Consider the following 16587-nt stretch of genomic DNA (forward strand, 5'->3'; position numbering starts at 1 on the left):
CCGTGGTGCAGTTGACTTTTTATTATGTCGTTTAGATTTTGTTTCACAATCGATTAAAAATGACTATGGATTAAAGCATTTAATGTCAATGGCCATTCTAAGCTGAATGTGCCTGCTCTCGTCAGATCGCAGAAGTTACACAGCTTAAGCCCTCGCTAGTACCAGTGTGGGAGACTGTCTGGGAATTCGTGGTGCGGTTGACTTTTTATTATGTCGTTTAGATTTTGTTTCACAATCGATTAAAAAGGACTATGGATTAAAGCATTTAATGTCAATGGCCATTCTAAGCTGAATGCCCCTGCTCTCGTCAGATCGCAGAAGTTACACAGCCTAAGGCCTCGCTAGTACCAGTGTGGGAGACTGTCTGGGAATCCGTGGAGCGGTTGACTTTTTATTATGTTGTTTCGATTTTGTTTCACAATCGATTAAAAAGGACTATGGATTAAAGCATTTAATGTCAATGGCCATTCTAAGCTGAATGTCCCTGCTCTCGTCAGATCGCAGAAGTTACACAGCTTAAGGCCTCACTAGTACCAGTGTGGGAGACTGTCTGGGAATCCGTGGTGCGGTTGAATTTTTATTATGTCGTTTAGATTTTGTTTCACAATCGATTAAAAAGGACTATGGATTAAGGCTTTTAATGTCAATGGCCATTCTAAGCTGAATGTGCCTGCTCTCGTCAGATCGCAGAAGTTACAGAGCTTAAGGCCTCGCTAGTACCAGTGTGGGAGACTGTCTGGGAATCCGTGGTGCAGTTGACTTTTTATTATGTCGTTTAGATTTTGTTTCACAATCGATTAAAAAGGACTATGGATTAAAGAATTTGATGTCAATGGCCATTCTAAGCTGAATGTCCCTGCTCTCGTCAGATCGCAGAAGTTACACAGCTTAAGGCCTCGCTAGTACGAGTGTGGGAGACTGTCTGGGAATCCGTGGTGCGGTTGACTTTTTATTATGTTGTTTAGATTTTGTTTCACAATAGATTAAATAGGACTATGGATTAAGGCTTTTAAAGTCAATGGCCATTCTAAGCTGAGTGTGCCTGCTCTCGTCAAATCGCAGAAGTTACATAGCTTAACGCCTCGCTAGTACTAGTGTGGGAGACTGTCTGGGAATCCGTGGTGCGGTTGACTTTTTATTATGTCGTTTAGATTTTGTTTCACAATCGATTAAAAAGGACTATGGATTAAAGCATTTAATTTCAATGGCCATTCTAAGCTGAATGCCCCTTCTCTCGTCAGATCGCAGAAGTTACACAGCCTAAGGCCTCGCTAGTTCCAGTGTGGGAGACTGTCTGGGAATCCGTGGTGTGGTTGACTTTTTATTATGTTGTTTCGATTTTGTTTCACAATAGATTAAATAGGACTATGGATTAAGGCTTTTAATGTCAATGGCCATTCTAAGCTAAATGTGCCTGCTCTCGTCAGATCGCAGAAGTTACACAGCTTAAGGCCTCGCTAGTACCAGTGTGGGAGACTGGCTGGGAATCCGTGGTGCGGTTGACTTTTTATTATGTCGTTTAGATTTTGTTTCACAATCGATTAAAAAGGACTATGGATTAAAGCATTTAATGTCAATGGCCATTCTAAGCTGAATGTGCCTGCTCTCGTCAGATCGCAGAAGTTACACAGCTTAAGGCCTCGCTAGTACTAGTGTGGGAGACTGTCTGGGAATCCGTGGTGCGGTTGACTTTTTATTATGTTGTTTAGATTTTGTTTCACAATAGATTAAATAGGACTATGGATTAAGGCTTTTAATGTCAATGGCCATTCTAAGCTGAATGTGCCTGCTCTCGTCAGATCGCAGAAGTTACACAGCTTAAGGCCTCGCTAGTACGAGTGTGGGAGACTGTCTGGGAATCCGTGGTGTGGTTGACTTTTTACTATGTTGTTTAGATTTTGCTTCACAGTAGATTAAATAGGACTATGGATTAAGGCTTTAGTGTTAATGGCCATTCTAAGCTGAATCTCCCTGCTCTCGTCAGATCGCAGAAGTTACACAGCTTAAGGCCTCGCTAATACCAGTGTGGGAGACTGTCTGGGAATTCGTGGTGCGGTTGACTTTTTATTATGTCGTTTAGATTTTGTTTCACAATCGATTAAAAAGGACTATGGATTAAAGCATTTAATGTCAATGGCCATTCTAAGCTGAATGTGCCTGCTCTCGTTAGATCGCAGAAGTTACACAGCTTAACGCCTCGCTAGTACTAGTGTGGGAGACTGTCTGGGAATCCGTGGTGTGGTTGACTTTTTATTATGTCGTTTAGATTTTGTTTCTCAATAGATTAAATAGGACTATGGATTAAAGCATTTAACGTCAATGGCCATTCTAAGCTGAATGTGCCTGCTCTCGTCAGATTGCAGAAGTTACACAGCTTAAGGCCTCGCTAGTTCCAGTGTGGGAGACTGTCTGGGAATCCGTGGTGCGGTTGACTTTTTATTATGTCGTTTAGATTTTGTTTCACAATAGATTAAATAGGACTATGGATTAACGCATTTAACGTCAATGGCCATTCTAAGCTGAATGTGCCTGCTCTCGTCAGAACGCAGAAGTTACACAGCTTAATGCCTCGCTAGTACCAGTGTGGGAGACTGTCTGGGAATACGTGGTGCGGTTGAATTTTTATTATGTCGTTTAGATTTTGTTTCACAATCGATTAAAAAGGACTATGGATTAAAGCATTTAATGTCAATGGCCATTCTAAGCTGAATGTCACTGCTCTCGTCAGATCGCAGAAGTTACACAGCTTAAGGCCTCGATTGTACGAGTGTGGGAGACTGTCTGGGAATCCGTGGTGCGGTTGACTTTTTATTATGTTGTTTAGATTTTGTTTCACAATAGATTAAATAGGACTATGGATTAAGGCTTTTAATGTCAATGGCCATTCTAAGCTAAATGTGCCTGCTCTCGTCAGATCGCAGAAGTTACACAGCTTAAGGCCTCGCTAGTACGAGTGTGGGAGACTGTCTGGGAATCCGTGGTGCGGTTGACTTTTTATTATGTCGTTTAGATTTTGTTTCACAATAGATTAAATAGGACTATGGATTAAAGCATTTAACGTCAATGGCCATTCTAAGCTAAATGTGCCTGCTCTCGTCAGATCGCAGAAGTTACACAGCTTAAGCCCTCGCTAGTACCAGTGTGGGAGACTGTCTGGGAATCCGTGGTGCAGTTGACTTTTTATTATGTCGTTTAGATTTTGTTTCACAATTGATTAAAAAGGACTATGGATTAAAGAATTTAATGTCAATGGCCATTCTAAGCTGAATGTCCCTGCTCTCGTCAGATCGCAGAAGTTACACAGCTTAAGGCCTTGCTAGTACGAGTGTGGGAGACTGTCTGGGAATCCGTGGTGCGGTTGACTTTTTATTATGTTGTTTAGATTTTGTTTCACAATAGATTAAATAGGACTATGGATTAAGGCTTTTAATGTCAATGGCCATTCTAAGCTGAGTGTGCCTGCTCTCGTTAGATCGCAGAAGTTACACAGCTTAAGGTCTCGCTAGTACCAGTGTGGGAGACTGTCTGGGAATCCGTGGTGCGTTGAATTTTTATTATGTCGTTTAGATTTTGTGTCACAATCGATTAAATAGGACTATGGATTAAAGCATTTAATGTCAATGGCCATTCTAAGCTGAATGCCCCTGCTCTCGTCAGATCGCAGAGGTTACACAGCCTAAGGCCTTGCTAGTACCAGTGTGGGAGACTGTCTGGGAATCCGTGGTGCGGTTGACTTTTTATTATGTTGTTTCGATTTTGTTTCACAATCGATTAAAAAGGACTATGGATTAAAGCATTTAATGTCAATGGCCATTCTAAGCTGAATGTCCCTGCTCTCGTCAGATCGCAGAAGTTACACAGCTTAAGGCCTCACTAGTACCAGTGTGGGAGACTGTCTGGGAATCCGTGGTGCGGTTAACTTTTTATTATGTCGTTTAGATTTTGTTTCACAATCGATTAAAAAGGACTATGAATTAAAGCATTTATTGTCAATGGCCATTCTAAGCTGAATGTGCCTGCTCTCGTCAGATCGCAGAAGTTACACAGCTTAAGGCCTCGCTAGTACCAGTGTGGGAGACTGTCTGGGAATCCGTGGTGCGGTTGACTTTTTATTATGTCGTTTAGATTTTGTTTCACAATAGATTAAATAGGACTATGGATTAAAGCATTTAACGTCAATGGCCATTCTAAGCTGAATGTGCCTGCTCTCGTCAGAACGCAGAAGTTACACAGCTTAAGGCCTCGCTAGTACCAGTGTGGGAGACTGTCTGGGAATCCGTGGTGCGCTTGCCTTTTTATTATGTCGTTTAGATTTTGTTTCACAATCGATTAAAAAGGACTATGGATTAAAGCATTTAATGTCAATGGCCATTCTAAGCTGAATGTGCCTGCTCTCGTCAGATCGCAGAAGTTACACAGCTTAAGGCCTCGCTAGTACCAGTGTGGGAGACTGTCTGGGAATCCGTGGTGCGGTTGACTTTTTATTATGTCGTTTAGATTTTGTTTCACAATCGATTAAAAAGGACTATGGATTAAAGCATTTAATGTCAATGGCCATTCTAAGCTGAATGTGCCTGCTCTCGTCAGATCGCAGAAGTTACACAGCTTAAGGCCTCGCTAGTACCAGTGTGGGAGACTGTCTGGGAATCCGTGGTGCGGTTGCCTTTTTATTATGTCGTTTAGATTTTGTTTCACAATAGATTAAATAGGACTATGGATTAAAGCATTTAATGTCAATGGCCATTCTAAGCTGAATGTGCCTGCTCTCGTCAGAACGCAGAAATTACACAGCTTAAGGCCTCGCTAGTACCAGTGTGGGAGACTGTCTGGGAATCCGTGGTGCGGTTGACTTTTTATTATGTCGTTTAGATTTTGTTTCACAATCGATTAAAAAGGACTATGGATTAAAGCATTTAATGTCAATGGCCATTCTAAGCTGAATGTGCCTGCTCTCGTCAGATCGCAGAAGTTACACAGCTTAAGGCCTCGCTAGTACCAGTGTGGGAGACTGTCTGGGAATCCGTGGTGCGGTTGACTTTTTATTATGTCGTTTAGATTTTGTTTCACAATAGATTAAATAGGACTATGGATTAAAGCATTTAACGTCAATGGCCATTCTAAGCTGAATGTGCCTACTCTCGTCAGATCGCAGAAGTAACACAGTTTAAGGCCTCGCTAGTACCAGTGTGGGAGACTGTCTGGGAATCCGTGGTGCGGTTGACTTTTTATTATGTCGTTTAGATTTTGTTTTACAATCGATTAAAAAGGACTATGGATTAAAGCATTTATTGTCAATGGCCATTCTAAGCTGAATGTGCCTGCTCTCGTTAGAGCGCAGAAGTTACACAGCTTAACGCCTCGCTAGTACCAGTGTGGGAGACTGTCTGGGAATCCGTGGTGCGGTTGACTTTTTATTATGTCGTTTAGATTTTGTTTCACAATAGATTAAATAGGACTATGGATTAAAGCATTTAACGTCAATGGCCATTCTAAGCTGAATGTGCCTGCTCTCGTCAGATTGCAGAAGTTACACAGCTTAAGGCCTCGCTAGTACCAGTGTGGGAGACTGTCTGGGAATCCGTGGTGCGGTTGACTTTTTATTATGTCGTTTAGATTTTGTTTCACAATAGATTAAATAGGACTATGGATTAAAGCATTTAACGTCAATGGCCATTCTAAGCTGAATGTGCCTGCTCTCGTCAGAACGCAGAAGTTACACAGCTTAATGCCTCGCTAGTACCAGTGTGGGAGACTGTCTGGGAATACGTGGTGCAGTTGAATTTTATTATGTCGTTTAGATTTTGTTTCACAATCGATTAAAAAGGACTATGGATTAAAGTGTTTAATGTCAATGGCCATTCTAAGCTGAATGTCCCTGCTCTCGTCAGATCGCAGAAGTTACACAGCTTAAGGCCTCGCTTGTACGAGTGTGGGAGACTGTCTGGGAATCCGTGGTGCGGTTGACTTTTTATTATGTTGTTTAGATTTTGTTTCACAATAGATTAAATAGGACTATGGATTAAGGCTTTTTATGTCAATGGCCATTCTAAGCTAAACGTGCCTGCTCTCGTCAGATCGCAGAAGTTACACAGCTTAAAGCCTCGCTAGTACCAGTGTGGGAGACTGTCTGGGAATACGTGGTGCGGTTGAATTTTTATTATGTCGTTTAGATTTTGTTTCACAATCGATTAAAAAGGACTATGGATTAAAGCATTTAATGTCAATGGCCATTCTAAGCTGAATGTGCCTGCTCTCGTTAGATCGCAGAAGTTACACAGCTTAAGGCCTCGCTAGTACGAGTGTGGGAGACTGTCTGGGAATCCGTGGTGCGGTTGACTTTTTATTATGTCGTTTAGATTTTGTTTCACAATAGATTAAATAGGACTATGGATTAAAGCATTTAACGTCAATGGCCATTCTAAGCTGAATGTGCCTGCTCTCGTCAGATCGCAGAAGTTACACAGCTTAAGCCCTCGCTAGTACCAGTGTGGGAGACTGTCTGGGAATCCGTGGTGCAGATGACTTTTTATTATGTCGTTTAGATTTTGTTTCACAATTGATTAAAAAGGACTATGGATTAAAGAATTTAATGTCAATGGCCATTCTAAGCTGAATGTCCCTGCTCTCGTCAGATCGCAGAAGTTACACAGCTTAAGGCCTTGCTAGTACGAGTGTGGGTGACTGTCTGGGAATCCGTGGTGCGGTTGACTTTTTATTATGTTGTTTAGATTTTGTTTCACAATAGATTAAATAGGACTATGGATTAAGGCTTTTAATGTCAATGGCCATTCTAAGCTGAGTGTGCCTGCTCTCGTTAGATCGCAGAAGTTACACAGCTTAAGGCCTCGCTAGTACCAGTGTGGGAGACTGTCTGGGAATCCGTGGTGCGTTGAAATTTTATTATGTCGTTTAGATTTTGTTTCACAATCGATTAAAAAGGACTATGGATTAAAGCATTTAATGTCAATGGCCATTCTAAGCTGAATGCCCCTGCTCTCGTCAGATCGCAGAAGTTACACAGCCTAAGGCCTCGCTAGTACCAGTGTGGGAGACTGTCTGGGAATCCGTGGTGCAGTTGACTTTTTATTATGTTGTTTCGATTTTGTTTCACAATCGATTAAAAAGGACTATGGATTAAAGCATTTAATGTCAATGGCCATTCTAAGCTGAATGTCCCTGCTCTCGTCAGATCGCAGAAGTTACACAGCTTAAGGCCTCACTAGTACGAGTGTGGGAGACTGTCTGGGAATCCGTGGTGCGGTTGACTTTTTATTATGTCGTTTAGATTTTGTTTCACAATCGATTAAAAAGGACTATGAATTAAAGCATTTAATGTCAATGGCCATTCTAAGCTGAATGTGCCTGCTCTCGTCAGATCGCAGAAGTTACACAGCTTAAGGCCTCGCTAGTACCAGTGTGGGAGACTGTCTGGGAATCCGTGGTGCGGTTGACTTTTTATTATGTCGTTTAGATTTTGTTTCACAATCGATTAAAAAGGACTATGGATTAAAGCATTTAATGTCAATGGCCATTCTAAGCTGAATGTGCCTACTCTCGTCAGATCGCAGAAGTTACACAGCTTAAGGCCTTGCTAGTACCAGTGTGGGAGACTGTCTGGGAATCCGTGGTGCGGTTGACTTTTTATTATGTCGTTTAGATTTTGTTTCACAATCGATTAAAAAGGACTATGGATTAAAGCATTTAATGTCAATGGCCATTCTAAGCTGAATGTGCCTGCTCTCATCAGATCGCAGAAGTTACACAGCTTAAGGCCTCGCTAGTACCAGGGTGGGAGACTGTCTGGGAATCCGTGGTGCGGTTGACTTTTTATTATGTCGTTTAGATTTTGTTTCACAATAGATTAAATAGGACTATGGATTAAAGCATTTAACGTCAATGGCCATTCTAAGCTGAATGTGCCTACTCTCGTCAGATCGCAGAAGTTACACAGCTTAAGGCCTCGCTAGTACCAGTGTGGGAGACTGTCTGGGAATCCGTGGTGTGGTTGACTTTTTATTATGTTGTTTAGATTTTGTTTCACAGTAGATTAAATAGGACTATGGATTAAGGCTTTAATGTCAATGGCCATTCTAAGCTGAATGTCCCTGATCTCGTCAGATCGCAGAAGTTACACAGCTTAAGGCCTCGCTAGTACCAGTGTGGGAGACTGTCTGGGAATTCGTGGTGCGGTTGACCTTTTATTATGTCGTTTAGATTTTGTTTCACAATCGATTAAAAAGGACTATGGATTAAAGCATTTAATGTCAATGGCCATTCTAAGCTGAATGTGCCTGCTCTCGTTAGATCGCAGAAGTTACACAGCTTAACGCCTCGCTAGTACCAGTGTGGGAGACTGTCTGGGAATCCGTGGTGCGGTTGACTTTTTATTATGTCGTTTAGATTTTGTTTCACAATAGATTAAATAGGACTATGGATTAAAGCATTTAACGTCAATGGCCATTCTAAGCTGAATGTGCCTGCTCTCGTCAGATCGCAGAAGTTACACAGCTTAAGGCCTCGCTAGTACCAGTGTGGGAGACTGTCTGGGAATCCGTGGTGCGGTTTACTTTTTATTATGTCGTTTAGATTTTGTTTCACAATCGATTAAAAAGGACTATGGATTAAAGCATTTAATGTCAATGGCCACTCTAAGCTGAATGTGCCTGCTCTCGTTAGATCGCAGAAGTTACACAGCTTAACGCCTCACTAGTACCAGTGTGGGAGACTGTCTGGGAATCCGTGGTGCGGTTGACTTTTTATTATGTTGTTTAGATTTTGTTTCACAATAGATTAAATAGGACTATGGATTAAAGCATTTAACGTCAATGGCAATTCTAAGCTGAATGTGCCTGCTCTCGTCAGATCGCAGAAGTTACACAGCTTAAGGCCTCGCTAGTACCAGTGTGGGAGACTGTCTGGGAATCTGTGGTGCAGTTAACTTTTTATTATGTCGTTTAGATTTTGTTTCACAATCGATTAAAAAGGACTATGGATTAAAGAATTTAATGTCAATGGCCATTCTAAACTGAATGTCCCTGCTCTCGTCAGATCGCAGAAGTTACACAGCTTAAGGCCTCGCTAGTACAAGTGTGGGAGACTGTCTGGGAATCCGTGGTGCGGTTGACTTTTTATTATGTTGTTTAGATTTTGTTTCACAATAGATTAAATAGGACTATGGATTAAGGCTTTTAATGTCAATGGCCATTCTAGGCTGAGTGTGCCTGCTCTCGTCAGATCGCAGAAGTTACACAGCTTAAGGCCTCGCTAGTACCAATGTGGGAGACTGTCTGTGAATCCGTGGTGGGGTTGACTTCTTATTATGTCGTTTAGATTTTGTTTCACAATCGATTAAAAAGGACTATGGATTAAAGCATTTAATGTCAATGGCCATTCTAAGCTGAATGTGCCTGCTCTCGTTAGATCGCAGAAGTTACATAGCTTAACGCCTCGCTAGTACCAGTGTGGTAGACTGTCTGGGAATCCGTGGTGCGGTTGACTTTTTATTATGTCGTTTAGATTTTGTTTCACAATAGATTAAATAGGACTATGGATTAAAGCATTTACCGTCAATGGCCATTCTAAGCTGAATGTGCCTGCTCTCGTCAGATCGCAGAAGTTACACAGCTTAAGCCCTCGCTAGTACCAGTGTGGGAGACTGTCTGGGAATCCGTGGTGCGGTTGAATTTTTATTATGTCGTTTAGATTTTGTTTCACAATCGATTAAAAAGGACTATGGATTAAAGCATTTAATGTCAATGGCCATTCTAAGCTGAATGCCCCTGCTCTCGTCAGATCGCAGAAGTTACACAGCCTAAGGCCTCGCTAGTACCAGTGTGGGAGACTGTCTGGGAATCCGTGGAGCGGTTGACTTTTTATTATGTTGTTTCGATTTTGTTTCACAATCGATTAAAAAGGACTATGGATTAAAGCATTTAATGTCAATGGCCATTCTAAGCTGAATGTCCCTGCTCTCGTCAGATCGCAGAAGTTACACAGCTTAAGGCCTCACTAGTACCAGTGTGGGAGACTGTCTGGGAATCCGTGGTGCGGTTGAATTTTTATTATGTCGTTTAGATTTTGTTTCACAATCGATTAAAAAGGACTATGGATTAAAGCATTTAACGTCAATGGCCATTCTAAGCTGAATGTGCCTGCTCTCGTCAGAACGCAGAAGTTACACAGCTTAATGCCTCGCTAGTACCAGTGTGGGAGACTGTCTGGGAATCCGTGGTGCGGTTGACTTTTTATTATGTTGTTTAGATTTTGTTTCACAATCGATTAAAAAGGACTATGGATTAAAGCCTTTAATGTCAATGGCCATTCTAAGCTGAATGTCCCTGCTCTTGTTAGATCGCAGAAGTTACACAGCTTAACGCCTCGCTAGTACCAGTGTGGGAGACTGTCTGGGAATCCATGGTGCGGTTGACTTTTTATTATGTCGTTTAGATTTTGTTTCACAATAGATTAAATAGGACTATGGATTAAAGCATTTAATGTCAATGGCCATTCTAAGCTGAATGTGCCTGCTCTCGTCAGATCGCAGAAGTTACACAGCTTAAGGCCTCGCTAGTACCAGTGTGGGAGACTGTCTGGGAATCCATGGTGCGGTTGACTTTTTATTATGTCGTTTAGATTTTGTTTCACAATAGATTAAATAGGACTATGGATTAAAGCATTTAACGTCAATGGCCATTCTAAGCTGAATGTGCCTGCTCTCGTCAGAACGCAGAAGTAACACAGCTTAAGGCCTCGCTAGTACCAGTGTGGGAGACTGTCTGGGAATCCGTGGTGCGGTTGAATTTTTATTATGTCGTTTAGATTTTGTTTCACAATCGATTAAAAAGGACTATGGATTAAAGCATTTAATGTCAATGGCCATTCTAAGCTGAAGGTCCCTGCTCTCGTCAGATCGCAGAAGTTACACAGCTTAAGGCCTCGCTAGTACCAGTGTGGGAGACTGTCTGGGAATCCGTGGTGCGGTTGACTTTTTACTATGTTGTTTAGATTTTGTTTCACAATAGATTAAATAGGACTATGGATTAAGGCTTTTAATGTCAATGGCCATTCTAAGCTGAATGTGCCTGCTCTCGTCAGATCGCAGAAGTTACACAGCTTAAGGCCTCGCTAGTACCAGTGTGGGAGACTGTCTGGGAATCCGTGGTGCGGTTGACTTTTTATTATGTCGTTTAGATTTTGTTTCACAATAGATTAAATAGGACTATGGATTAAGGCTTTTAATGTTAATGGCCATTCTAAGCTGAATGTGCCTGCTCTCGTCAGATCGCAGAAGTTACACAGCTTAAGGCCTCGCTAGTACCAGTGTGGGAGACTGTCTGGGAATCCGTGGTGCGGTTGACTTTTTATTATGTAGTTTAGATTTTGTTTCACAATCGATTAAAAAGGACTATGGATTAAGGCTTTTAATGTTAATGGCCATTCTAAGCTGAATGTGCCTGCTCTCGTCAGATCGCAGAAGTTACACAGCTTAAGGACTCGCTAGTACCAGTGTGGGAGACTGTCTGGGAAGCCGTGGTGCGGTTGACTTTTTATTATGTCGTTTAGATTTTGTTTCACAATCGATTAAAAAGGACTATGGATTAAAGCATTTAATGTCAATGGCCATTCTAAGCTGAATGTCCCTGCTCTCGTCAGATCGCAGAAGTTACACAGCTTAAGGCCTCGCTAGTACCAGTCTGGGAGACTGTCTGGGAATCCGTGGTGCGGTTGACTTTTTATTATGTCGTTTAGATTTTGTTTCACAATCGATTAAAAAGTACTATGGATTAAAGCATTTAATGTCAATGGCCATTCTAAGCTGAATGTGCCTGCTCTCGTCAGATCGCAGAAGTTACACAGCTTAAGGCCTCGCTAGTACCAGTGTGGGAGACTGTCTGGGAATCCGTGGTGTGGTTGACTTTTGATTATGTCGTTTAGATTTTGTTTCACAATAGATTAAATAGGACTTTGGATTAAAGCATTTAACGTCAATGGCCATTCTAAGCTGAATGTGCCTGCTCTCGTTAGATCGCAGAAGTTACACAGCTTAACGCCTCGCTAGTACCAGTGTGGGAGACTGTCTGGGAATCCGTGGTGCGGTTGACTTTTTATTATGTCGTTTAGATTTTGTTTCACAATAGATTAAATAGGACTATGGATTAAAGGATTTAACGTCAATGGCCATTCTAAGCTGAATGTGCCTGCTCTCGTCAGAACGCAGAAGTTACACAGCTTAAGGCCTCGCTAGTACCATTGTGGGAGACTGTCTGGGAATCCGTGGTGCGGTTGACTTTTTATTATGTCGTTTAGATTTTGTTTCACAATCGATTAAAAAGGACTATGGATTAAAGCATTTAATGTCAATGGCCATTCTAAGCTGAATGTGCCTGCTCTCGTCAGATCGCAGAAATTACACAGCTTAAGGCCTCGCTAGTACCAGTGTGGGAGACTGTCTGGGAATCCATGGTGCGGTTGACTTTTTATTATGTCGTTTAGATTTTGTTTCACAATAGATTAAATAGGACTATGGATTAAAGCATTTAACGTCAATGGCCATTCTAAGCTGAATGTGCCTGCTCTCGTCAGAACGCAGAAGTTACACAGCTTAAGGCCTCGCTAGTACCAGTGTGGGAGGCTGTCTGGGAATCCGTGGTGCGGTAGACTTTTTATTATGTCGTTTAGATTTTGTTTCACAATCGATTAAAAAGGACTATGGATTAAAGCATTTAATGTCAATGGCAATTCTAAGCTGAATGTGCCTGCTCTCGTTAGATCGCAGAAGTTACACAGCTTAAGCCCTCGCTAGTACCAGTGTGGGAGAGTGTCTGGGAATCCGTGGTGCGGTTGACTTTTTATTATGTCGTTTAGATTTTGTTTCACAATAGATTAAATAGGACTATGGATTAAAGCATTTAACGTCAATGGCCATTCTAAGCTGAATGTGCCTGCTCTCGTCAGATCGCAGAAGTTACACAGCTTAAGGCCTCGCTAGTACCAGTGTGGGAGACTGTCTGGGAATCTGTGGTGCGGTTGAATTTTTATTATGTCGTTTAGATTTTGTTTCACAATCGATTAAAAAGGACTATGGATTAAAGCATTTAATGGCAATGGCCATTCTAAGCTGAATGTCCCTGCTCTCGTCAGATCGCAGAAGTTACACAGCTTAAGGCCTTGCTAGTACCAGTGTGGGAGACTGTCTGGGAATCCGTGGTGCGGTTGTGTTTTTATTATGTTGTTTAGATTTTGTTTCACAATCGATTAAAAAGGACTATGGATTAAAGCATTTAATGTCAATGGCCATTCTAAGCTGAATGTGCCTGCTCTCGTCAGACCGCAGAAGTTACACAGCTTAAGGCCTCGCTAGTACCAGTGTGGGAGACTGTCTGGGAATCCGTGGTGCGGTTGACTTTTTATTATGTCGTTTAGATTTTGTTTCACAATCGATTAAAAAGGACTATGGATTAAAGCATTTAATGTCAATGGCCATTCTAAGCTGAATGTGCCTGCTCTCGTCAGATCGCAGAAGTTACACAGCTTAAGGCTTTGCTAGTACCAGTGTGGGAGACTGTCTGGGAATCCGTGGTGCGGTTGACTTTTTATTATGTCGTTTAGATTTTGTTTCACAATAGATTAAATAGGACTATGGATTAAAGCATTTAACGTCAATGGCCATTCTAAGCTGAATGTGCCTGCTCTCGTCAGAACGCAGAAGTTACACAGCTTAAGGCCTCGCTAGTACCAGTGTGGGAAACTGTCTGGGAATCCGTGGTGCGGTTGAATTTTTATTATGTCGTTTAGATTTTGTTTCACAATCGATTAAAAAGGACTATGGATTAAAGCATTTAATGTCAATGGCCATTCTAAGCTGAATGTGCCTCCTCTCGTCAGACCGCAGAAGTTACACAGCTTAAGGCCTCGCAAGTACCAGTGTGGGAGACTGTCTGGGAATCCGTGGTGCGGTTGACTTTTTATTATGTCGTTTAGATTTTGTTTCACAATCGATTAAAAAGGACTATGGATTAAAGCATTTAATGTCAATGGCCATTCTAAGCTGAATGTCCCTGTTCTCGTCAGATCGCAGAAGTTACACAGCTTAAGGCCTCGCTAGTACCAGTGTGGGAGACTGTCTGGGAATACGTGGTGCAGTTGACTTTTTATTATGTTGTTTAGATTTTGTTTCACAATAAATTAAATAGGACTATGGATTAAGGCTTTTAATGTCAATGGCCATTCTAAGCTGAATGTGCCTGCTCTCGTCAGATCGCAGAAGTTACACAGCTTAAGGCCTCGCTAGTATCAGTGTGGGAGACTGTCTGGGAATCCGTGGTGTGGTTGACTTTTTATTATGTCGTTTAGATTTTGTTTCACAATCGATTAAAAAGGACTATGGATTAAAGCATTTAAAGTCAATGGCCATTCTAAGCTGAATGTGCAAGCTCTCGTTAGATTGCAGAAGTTACACAGCTTAACGCCTCGCTAGTACCAGTGTGGGAGACTGTCTGGGAATCCGTGGTGCGGTTGACTTTTTATTATGTCGTTTACATTTTGTTTCACAATAGATTAAATAGGACTATGGAGTAAAGCATTTAACGTCAATGGCCATTCTAAGCTGAATGTGCCTGCTCTCGTCAGATCGCAGAAGTTAAACAGCTTAAGGCCTCGCTAGTACCAGTGTGGGAGACTGTCTGGGAATCCGTGGTGTGGTTGAATTTTTATTATGTCGTTTAGATTTTGTTTCACAATCGATTAAAAAGGACTATGGATTAAAGCATTTGATGTCAATGGCCATTCTAAGCTGAATGTCCCTGCTCTCGTCAGATCGCAGAAGTTACACAGCTTAAGGCCTCGCTAGTACCAGTGTGGGAGACTGTCTGGGAATCCGTGGTGCGGTTGACTTTATATTATGTTGTTTAGATTTTGTTTCACAATCGATTAAAAAGGACTATGGATTAAAGCATTTAATGTCTATGGCCATTCTAAGCTGAATGTGCCTGCTCTCGTCAGATCGCAGAAGTTACACAGCTTAAGGCCTCGCTAGTACCAGTGTGGGAGACTGTCTGGGAATCCGTGGTGCGGCTGACTTTTTATTATGTCGTTTAGATTTTGTTTCACAATAGATTAAATAGGACTATGGATTAAAGCATTTAACGTCAATGGCCATTCTAAGCTCAATGTGCCTGCTCTCGTCAGAACGCAGCAGTTACACAGCTTAAGGCCTCGCTAGTACCAGTGTGGGAGACTGTCTTGGAATCCGTGGTGCGGTTGAATTTTTATTATGTCGTTTAGATTTTGTTTCACAATCGATTAAAAAGGACTATGGATTAAAGCATTTAATGTCAATGGACATTCTAAGCTGAATGTCCCTGCTCTCATCAGATCGCAGAAGTTACACAGCTTAAGACCTCGCTAGTACCAGTGTGGGAGACTGTCTGGGAATCCGTGGTGCGGTTGACTTTTTATTATGTTGTTTAGATTTTGTTTCACAATAGATTAAATAGGACTATGGATTAAGGCTTTTAATGTCAATGGCCATTCTAAGCTGAATGTGCCTGCTCTGGTCAGAACGCAGAAGTTACACAGCTTAAGGCCTCGCTAGTACCAGTGTGGGAGACTGTCTGGGAATCCGTGGTGCGGTTGACATTTTTATTGTGTCGTTTAGATTTTGTTTCACAATCGATTAAAAAGGACTATGGATTAAAGCATTTAATGTCAATGGCCATTCTAAGCTGAATGTGCCTGCTCTCGTCAGATCGCAGAAGTTACACAGCTTAAGGCTTTGCTAGTACCAGTGTGGGAGACTGTCTGGGAATCCGTGGTGCGGTTGACTTTTTATTATGTCGTTTAGATTTTGTTTCACAATAGATTAAATAGGACTATGGATTAAAGCATTTAACGTCAATGGCCATTCTAAGCTGATTGTGCCTGCTCTCGTCAGAACGCAGAAGTTACACAGCTTAAGGCCTCGCTAGTACCAGTGTGGGAAACTGTCTGGGAATCCGTGGTGCGGTTGAATTTTTATTATGTCGTTTAGATTTTGTTTCACAATCGATTAAAAAGGACTATGTATTAAAGCATTTAATGTCAATGGCCATTCTAAGCTGAATGTCCCTGTTCTCGTCAGATCGCAGAAGTTACACAGCTTAAGGCCTCGCTAGTACCAGTGTGGGAGACTGTCTGGGAATACGTGGTGCGGTTGACTTTTTATTATGTTGTTTAGATTTTGTTTCACAATAAATTAAATAGGACTATGGATTAAGGCTTTTAATGTCAATGGCCATTCTAAGCTGAATGTGCCTGCTCTCGTCAGATCGCAGAAGTTACACAGCTTAAGGCCTCGCTAGTACCAGTGTGGGAGACTGTCTGGGAATCCGTGGTGTGGTTGACTTTTTATTATGTCGTTTAGATTTTGTTTCACAATCGATTAAAAAGGACTATGGATTAAAGCATTTAATGTCAATGGCCATTCTAAGCTGAATGTGCAAGCTCTCGTTAGATTGCAGAAGTTACACAGCTTAACGCCTCGCTAGTACCAGTGTGGGAGACTGTCTGGGAATCCGTGGTGCGGTTGACTTTTTATTATGTCGTTTACAT

General features: G+C 41.8%; 78 pseudogenes; all 78 read left to right on the plus strand.

Moving 5' to 3' along the window:
* The first annotated feature begins 84 nt into the window (after positions 1 to 84).
* Positions 85 to 203, plus strand: LOC142735096 (5S ribosomal RNA; annotated as a pseudogene).
* Positions 204 to 270: 67 nt separating this feature from the next.
* LOC142735188 (5S ribosomal RNA) lies at positions 271 to 389 on the plus strand (annotated as a pseudogene).
* A 67-nt stretch (positions 390 to 456) lies between these two features.
* On the plus strand, positions 457 to 575 carry LOC142735186 (5S ribosomal RNA; annotated as a pseudogene).
* Positions 576 to 642: 67 nt separating this feature from the next.
* Positions 643 to 761, plus strand: LOC142735160 (5S ribosomal RNA; annotated as a pseudogene).
* A 67-nt stretch (positions 762 to 828) lies between these two features.
* On the plus strand, positions 829 to 947 carry LOC142735119 (5S ribosomal RNA; annotated as a pseudogene).
* A 439-nt stretch (positions 948 to 1386) lies between these two features.
* Positions 1387 to 1505, plus strand: LOC142735154 (5S ribosomal RNA; annotated as a pseudogene).
* A 67-nt stretch (positions 1506 to 1572) lies between these two features.
* On the plus strand, positions 1573 to 1691 carry LOC142735075 (5S ribosomal RNA; annotated as a pseudogene).
* A 67-nt stretch (positions 1692 to 1758) lies between these two features.
* LOC142735162 (5S ribosomal RNA) lies at positions 1759 to 1877 on the plus strand (annotated as a pseudogene).
* A 66-nt stretch (positions 1878 to 1943) lies between these two features.
* On the plus strand, positions 1944 to 2062 carry LOC142735304 (5S ribosomal RNA; annotated as a pseudogene).
* A 67-nt stretch (positions 2063 to 2129) lies between these two features.
* On the plus strand, positions 2130 to 2248 carry LOC142735312 (5S ribosomal RNA; annotated as a pseudogene).
* Positions 2249 to 2315: 67 nt separating this feature from the next.
* LOC142735286 (5S ribosomal RNA) lies at positions 2316 to 2434 on the plus strand (annotated as a pseudogene).
* A 67-nt stretch (positions 2435 to 2501) lies between these two features.
* LOC142735238 (5S ribosomal RNA) lies at positions 2502 to 2620 on the plus strand (annotated as a pseudogene).
* A 67-nt stretch (positions 2621 to 2687) lies between these two features.
* Positions 2688 to 2806, plus strand: LOC142735371 (5S ribosomal RNA; annotated as a pseudogene).
* A 67-nt stretch (positions 2807 to 2873) lies between these two features.
* Positions 2874 to 2992, plus strand: LOC142735229 (5S ribosomal RNA; annotated as a pseudogene).
* A 67-nt stretch (positions 2993 to 3059) lies between these two features.
* On the plus strand, positions 3060 to 3178 carry LOC142735305 (5S ribosomal RNA; annotated as a pseudogene).
* Positions 3179 to 3245: 67 nt separating this feature from the next.
* On the plus strand, positions 3246 to 3364 carry LOC142735212 (5S ribosomal RNA; annotated as a pseudogene).
* A 252-nt stretch (positions 3365 to 3616) lies between these two features.
* On the plus strand, positions 3617 to 3735 carry LOC142735302 (5S ribosomal RNA; annotated as a pseudogene).
* Positions 3736 to 3802: 67 nt separating this feature from the next.
* LOC142735177 (5S ribosomal RNA) lies at positions 3803 to 3921 on the plus strand (annotated as a pseudogene).
* Positions 3922 to 3988: 67 nt separating this feature from the next.
* LOC142735125 (5S ribosomal RNA) lies at positions 3989 to 4107 on the plus strand (annotated as a pseudogene).
* Positions 4108 to 4174: 67 nt separating this feature from the next.
* LOC142735351 (5S ribosomal RNA) lies at positions 4175 to 4292 on the plus strand (annotated as a pseudogene).
* A 68-nt stretch (positions 4293 to 4360) lies between these two features.
* LOC142735137 (5S ribosomal RNA) lies at positions 4361 to 4479 on the plus strand (annotated as a pseudogene).
* A 67-nt stretch (positions 4480 to 4546) lies between these two features.
* LOC142735034 (5S ribosomal RNA) lies at positions 4547 to 4665 on the plus strand (annotated as a pseudogene).
* Positions 4666 to 4732: 67 nt separating this feature from the next.
* On the plus strand, positions 4733 to 4851 carry LOC142735390 (5S ribosomal RNA; annotated as a pseudogene).
* A 67-nt stretch (positions 4852 to 4918) lies between these two features.
* On the plus strand, positions 4919 to 5037 carry LOC142735149 (5S ribosomal RNA; annotated as a pseudogene).
* Positions 5038 to 5104: 67 nt separating this feature from the next.
* Positions 5105 to 5223, plus strand: LOC142735340 (5S ribosomal RNA; annotated as a pseudogene).
* A 67-nt stretch (positions 5224 to 5290) lies between these two features.
* On the plus strand, positions 5291 to 5409 carry LOC142735317 (5S ribosomal RNA; annotated as a pseudogene).
* Positions 5410 to 5476: 67 nt separating this feature from the next.
* LOC142735072 (5S ribosomal RNA) lies at positions 5477 to 5595 on the plus strand (annotated as a pseudogene).
* A 67-nt stretch (positions 5596 to 5662) lies between these two features.
* LOC142735249 (5S ribosomal RNA) lies at positions 5663 to 5781 on the plus strand (annotated as a pseudogene).
* Positions 5782 to 5847: 66 nt separating this feature from the next.
* LOC142735227 (5S ribosomal RNA) lies at positions 5848 to 5966 on the plus strand (annotated as a pseudogene).
* A 253-nt stretch (positions 5967 to 6219) lies between these two features.
* LOC142735099 (5S ribosomal RNA) lies at positions 6220 to 6338 on the plus strand (annotated as a pseudogene).
* A 67-nt stretch (positions 6339 to 6405) lies between these two features.
* Positions 6406 to 6524, plus strand: LOC142735328 (5S ribosomal RNA; annotated as a pseudogene).
* Positions 6525 to 6591: 67 nt separating this feature from the next.
* LOC142735171 (5S ribosomal RNA) lies at positions 6592 to 6710 on the plus strand (annotated as a pseudogene).
* A 252-nt stretch (positions 6711 to 6962) lies between these two features.
* Positions 6963 to 7081, plus strand: LOC142735055 (5S ribosomal RNA; annotated as a pseudogene).
* A 67-nt stretch (positions 7082 to 7148) lies between these two features.
* LOC142735159 (5S ribosomal RNA) lies at positions 7149 to 7267 on the plus strand (annotated as a pseudogene).
* A 67-nt stretch (positions 7268 to 7334) lies between these two features.
* LOC142735161 (5S ribosomal RNA) lies at positions 7335 to 7453 on the plus strand (annotated as a pseudogene).
* Positions 7454 to 7520: 67 nt separating this feature from the next.
* Positions 7521 to 7639, plus strand: LOC142735246 (5S ribosomal RNA; annotated as a pseudogene).
* Positions 7640 to 7706: 67 nt separating this feature from the next.
* LOC142734960 (5S ribosomal RNA) lies at positions 7707 to 7825 on the plus strand (annotated as a pseudogene).
* Positions 7826 to 7892: 67 nt separating this feature from the next.
* Positions 7893 to 8011, plus strand: LOC142735262 (5S ribosomal RNA; annotated as a pseudogene).
* A 66-nt stretch (positions 8012 to 8077) lies between these two features.
* On the plus strand, positions 8078 to 8196 carry LOC142735080 (5S ribosomal RNA; annotated as a pseudogene).
* Positions 8197 to 8263: 67 nt separating this feature from the next.
* Positions 8264 to 8382, plus strand: LOC142735250 (5S ribosomal RNA; annotated as a pseudogene).
* Positions 8383 to 8449: 67 nt separating this feature from the next.
* Positions 8450 to 8568, plus strand: LOC142735061 (5S ribosomal RNA; annotated as a pseudogene).
* Positions 8569 to 8635: 67 nt separating this feature from the next.
* On the plus strand, positions 8636 to 8754 carry LOC142735373 (5S ribosomal RNA; annotated as a pseudogene).
* Positions 8755 to 8821: 67 nt separating this feature from the next.
* On the plus strand, positions 8822 to 8940 carry LOC142735268 (5S ribosomal RNA; annotated as a pseudogene).
* A 67-nt stretch (positions 8941 to 9007) lies between these two features.
* LOC142735273 (5S ribosomal RNA) lies at positions 9008 to 9126 on the plus strand (annotated as a pseudogene).
* Positions 9127 to 9565: 439 nt separating this feature from the next.
* LOC142735297 (5S ribosomal RNA) lies at positions 9566 to 9684 on the plus strand (annotated as a pseudogene).
* A 67-nt stretch (positions 9685 to 9751) lies between these two features.
* LOC142735190 (5S ribosomal RNA) lies at positions 9752 to 9870 on the plus strand (annotated as a pseudogene).
* Positions 9871 to 9937: 67 nt separating this feature from the next.
* On the plus strand, positions 9938 to 10056 carry LOC142735187 (5S ribosomal RNA; annotated as a pseudogene).
* Positions 10057 to 10123: 67 nt separating this feature from the next.
* On the plus strand, positions 10124 to 10242 carry LOC142735117 (5S ribosomal RNA; annotated as a pseudogene).
* A 253-nt stretch (positions 10243 to 10495) lies between these two features.
* Positions 10496 to 10614, plus strand: LOC142735102 (5S ribosomal RNA; annotated as a pseudogene).
* Positions 10615 to 10681: 67 nt separating this feature from the next.
* LOC142735140 (5S ribosomal RNA) lies at positions 10682 to 10800 on the plus strand (annotated as a pseudogene).
* Positions 10801 to 10867: 67 nt separating this feature from the next.
* On the plus strand, positions 10868 to 10986 carry LOC142735036 (5S ribosomal RNA; annotated as a pseudogene).
* A 67-nt stretch (positions 10987 to 11053) lies between these two features.
* Positions 11054 to 11172, plus strand: LOC142735173 (5S ribosomal RNA; annotated as a pseudogene).
* A 67-nt stretch (positions 11173 to 11239) lies between these two features.
* On the plus strand, positions 11240 to 11358 carry LOC142735007 (5S ribosomal RNA; annotated as a pseudogene).
* A 67-nt stretch (positions 11359 to 11425) lies between these two features.
* LOC142735264 (5S ribosomal RNA) lies at positions 11426 to 11544 on the plus strand (annotated as a pseudogene).
* A 67-nt stretch (positions 11545 to 11611) lies between these two features.
* Positions 11612 to 11730, plus strand: LOC142735032 (5S ribosomal RNA; annotated as a pseudogene).
* Positions 11731 to 11797: 67 nt separating this feature from the next.
* Positions 11798 to 11916, plus strand: LOC142735019 (5S ribosomal RNA; annotated as a pseudogene).
* Positions 11917 to 11983: 67 nt separating this feature from the next.
* Positions 11984 to 12102, plus strand: LOC142735251 (5S ribosomal RNA; annotated as a pseudogene).
* A 67-nt stretch (positions 12103 to 12169) lies between these two features.
* On the plus strand, positions 12170 to 12288 carry LOC142735088 (5S ribosomal RNA; annotated as a pseudogene).
* A 67-nt stretch (positions 12289 to 12355) lies between these two features.
* LOC142735089 (5S ribosomal RNA) lies at positions 12356 to 12474 on the plus strand (annotated as a pseudogene).
* A 67-nt stretch (positions 12475 to 12541) lies between these two features.
* LOC142735059 (5S ribosomal RNA) lies at positions 12542 to 12660 on the plus strand (annotated as a pseudogene).
* Positions 12661 to 12913: 253 nt separating this feature from the next.
* Positions 12914 to 13032, plus strand: LOC142735157 (5S ribosomal RNA; annotated as a pseudogene).
* Positions 13033 to 13099: 67 nt separating this feature from the next.
* Positions 13100 to 13218, plus strand: LOC142735294 (5S ribosomal RNA; annotated as a pseudogene).
* Positions 13219 to 13285: 67 nt separating this feature from the next.
* On the plus strand, positions 13286 to 13404 carry LOC142735004 (5S ribosomal RNA; annotated as a pseudogene).
* Positions 13405 to 13471: 67 nt separating this feature from the next.
* Positions 13472 to 13590, plus strand: LOC142735104 (5S ribosomal RNA; annotated as a pseudogene).
* A 67-nt stretch (positions 13591 to 13657) lies between these two features.
* LOC142735108 (5S ribosomal RNA) lies at positions 13658 to 13776 on the plus strand (annotated as a pseudogene).
* A 67-nt stretch (positions 13777 to 13843) lies between these two features.
* Positions 13844 to 13962, plus strand: LOC142735349 (5S ribosomal RNA; annotated as a pseudogene).
* A 67-nt stretch (positions 13963 to 14029) lies between these two features.
* On the plus strand, positions 14030 to 14148 carry LOC142735031 (5S ribosomal RNA; annotated as a pseudogene).
* A 67-nt stretch (positions 14149 to 14215) lies between these two features.
* Positions 14216 to 14334, plus strand: LOC142735163 (5S ribosomal RNA; annotated as a pseudogene).
* Positions 14335 to 14587: 253 nt separating this feature from the next.
* Positions 14588 to 14706, plus strand: LOC142734972 (5S ribosomal RNA; annotated as a pseudogene).
* A 67-nt stretch (positions 14707 to 14773) lies between these two features.
* LOC142734982 (5S ribosomal RNA) lies at positions 14774 to 14892 on the plus strand (annotated as a pseudogene).
* Positions 14893 to 14959: 67 nt separating this feature from the next.
* Positions 14960 to 15078, plus strand: LOC142735202 (5S ribosomal RNA; annotated as a pseudogene).
* A 67-nt stretch (positions 15079 to 15145) lies between these two features.
* LOC142735374 (5S ribosomal RNA) lies at positions 15146 to 15264 on the plus strand (annotated as a pseudogene).
* A 67-nt stretch (positions 15265 to 15331) lies between these two features.
* On the plus strand, positions 15332 to 15450 carry LOC142735225 (5S ribosomal RNA; annotated as a pseudogene).
* Positions 15451 to 15517: 67 nt separating this feature from the next.
* LOC142735111 (5S ribosomal RNA) lies at positions 15518 to 15636 on the plus strand (annotated as a pseudogene).
* Positions 15637 to 15704: 68 nt separating this feature from the next.
* Positions 15705 to 15823, plus strand: LOC142735105 (5S ribosomal RNA; annotated as a pseudogene).
* A 67-nt stretch (positions 15824 to 15890) lies between these two features.
* On the plus strand, positions 15891 to 16009 carry LOC142735180 (5S ribosomal RNA; annotated as a pseudogene).
* A 67-nt stretch (positions 16010 to 16076) lies between these two features.
* Positions 16077 to 16195, plus strand: LOC142735023 (5S ribosomal RNA; annotated as a pseudogene).
* A 67-nt stretch (positions 16196 to 16262) lies between these two features.
* LOC142735020 (5S ribosomal RNA) lies at positions 16263 to 16381 on the plus strand (annotated as a pseudogene).
* Positions 16382 to 16587: the final 206 nt, after the last annotated feature.

Source organism: Rhinoderma darwinii, unplaced genomic scaffold (assembly GCF_050947455.1).
Source record: "Rhinoderma darwinii isolate aRhiDar2 unplaced genomic scaffold, aRhiDar2.hap1 Scaffold_997, whole genome shotgun sequence".
NCBI lineage: Eukaryota > Metazoa > Chordata > Amphibia > Anura > Rhinodermatidae > Rhinoderma > Rhinoderma darwinii.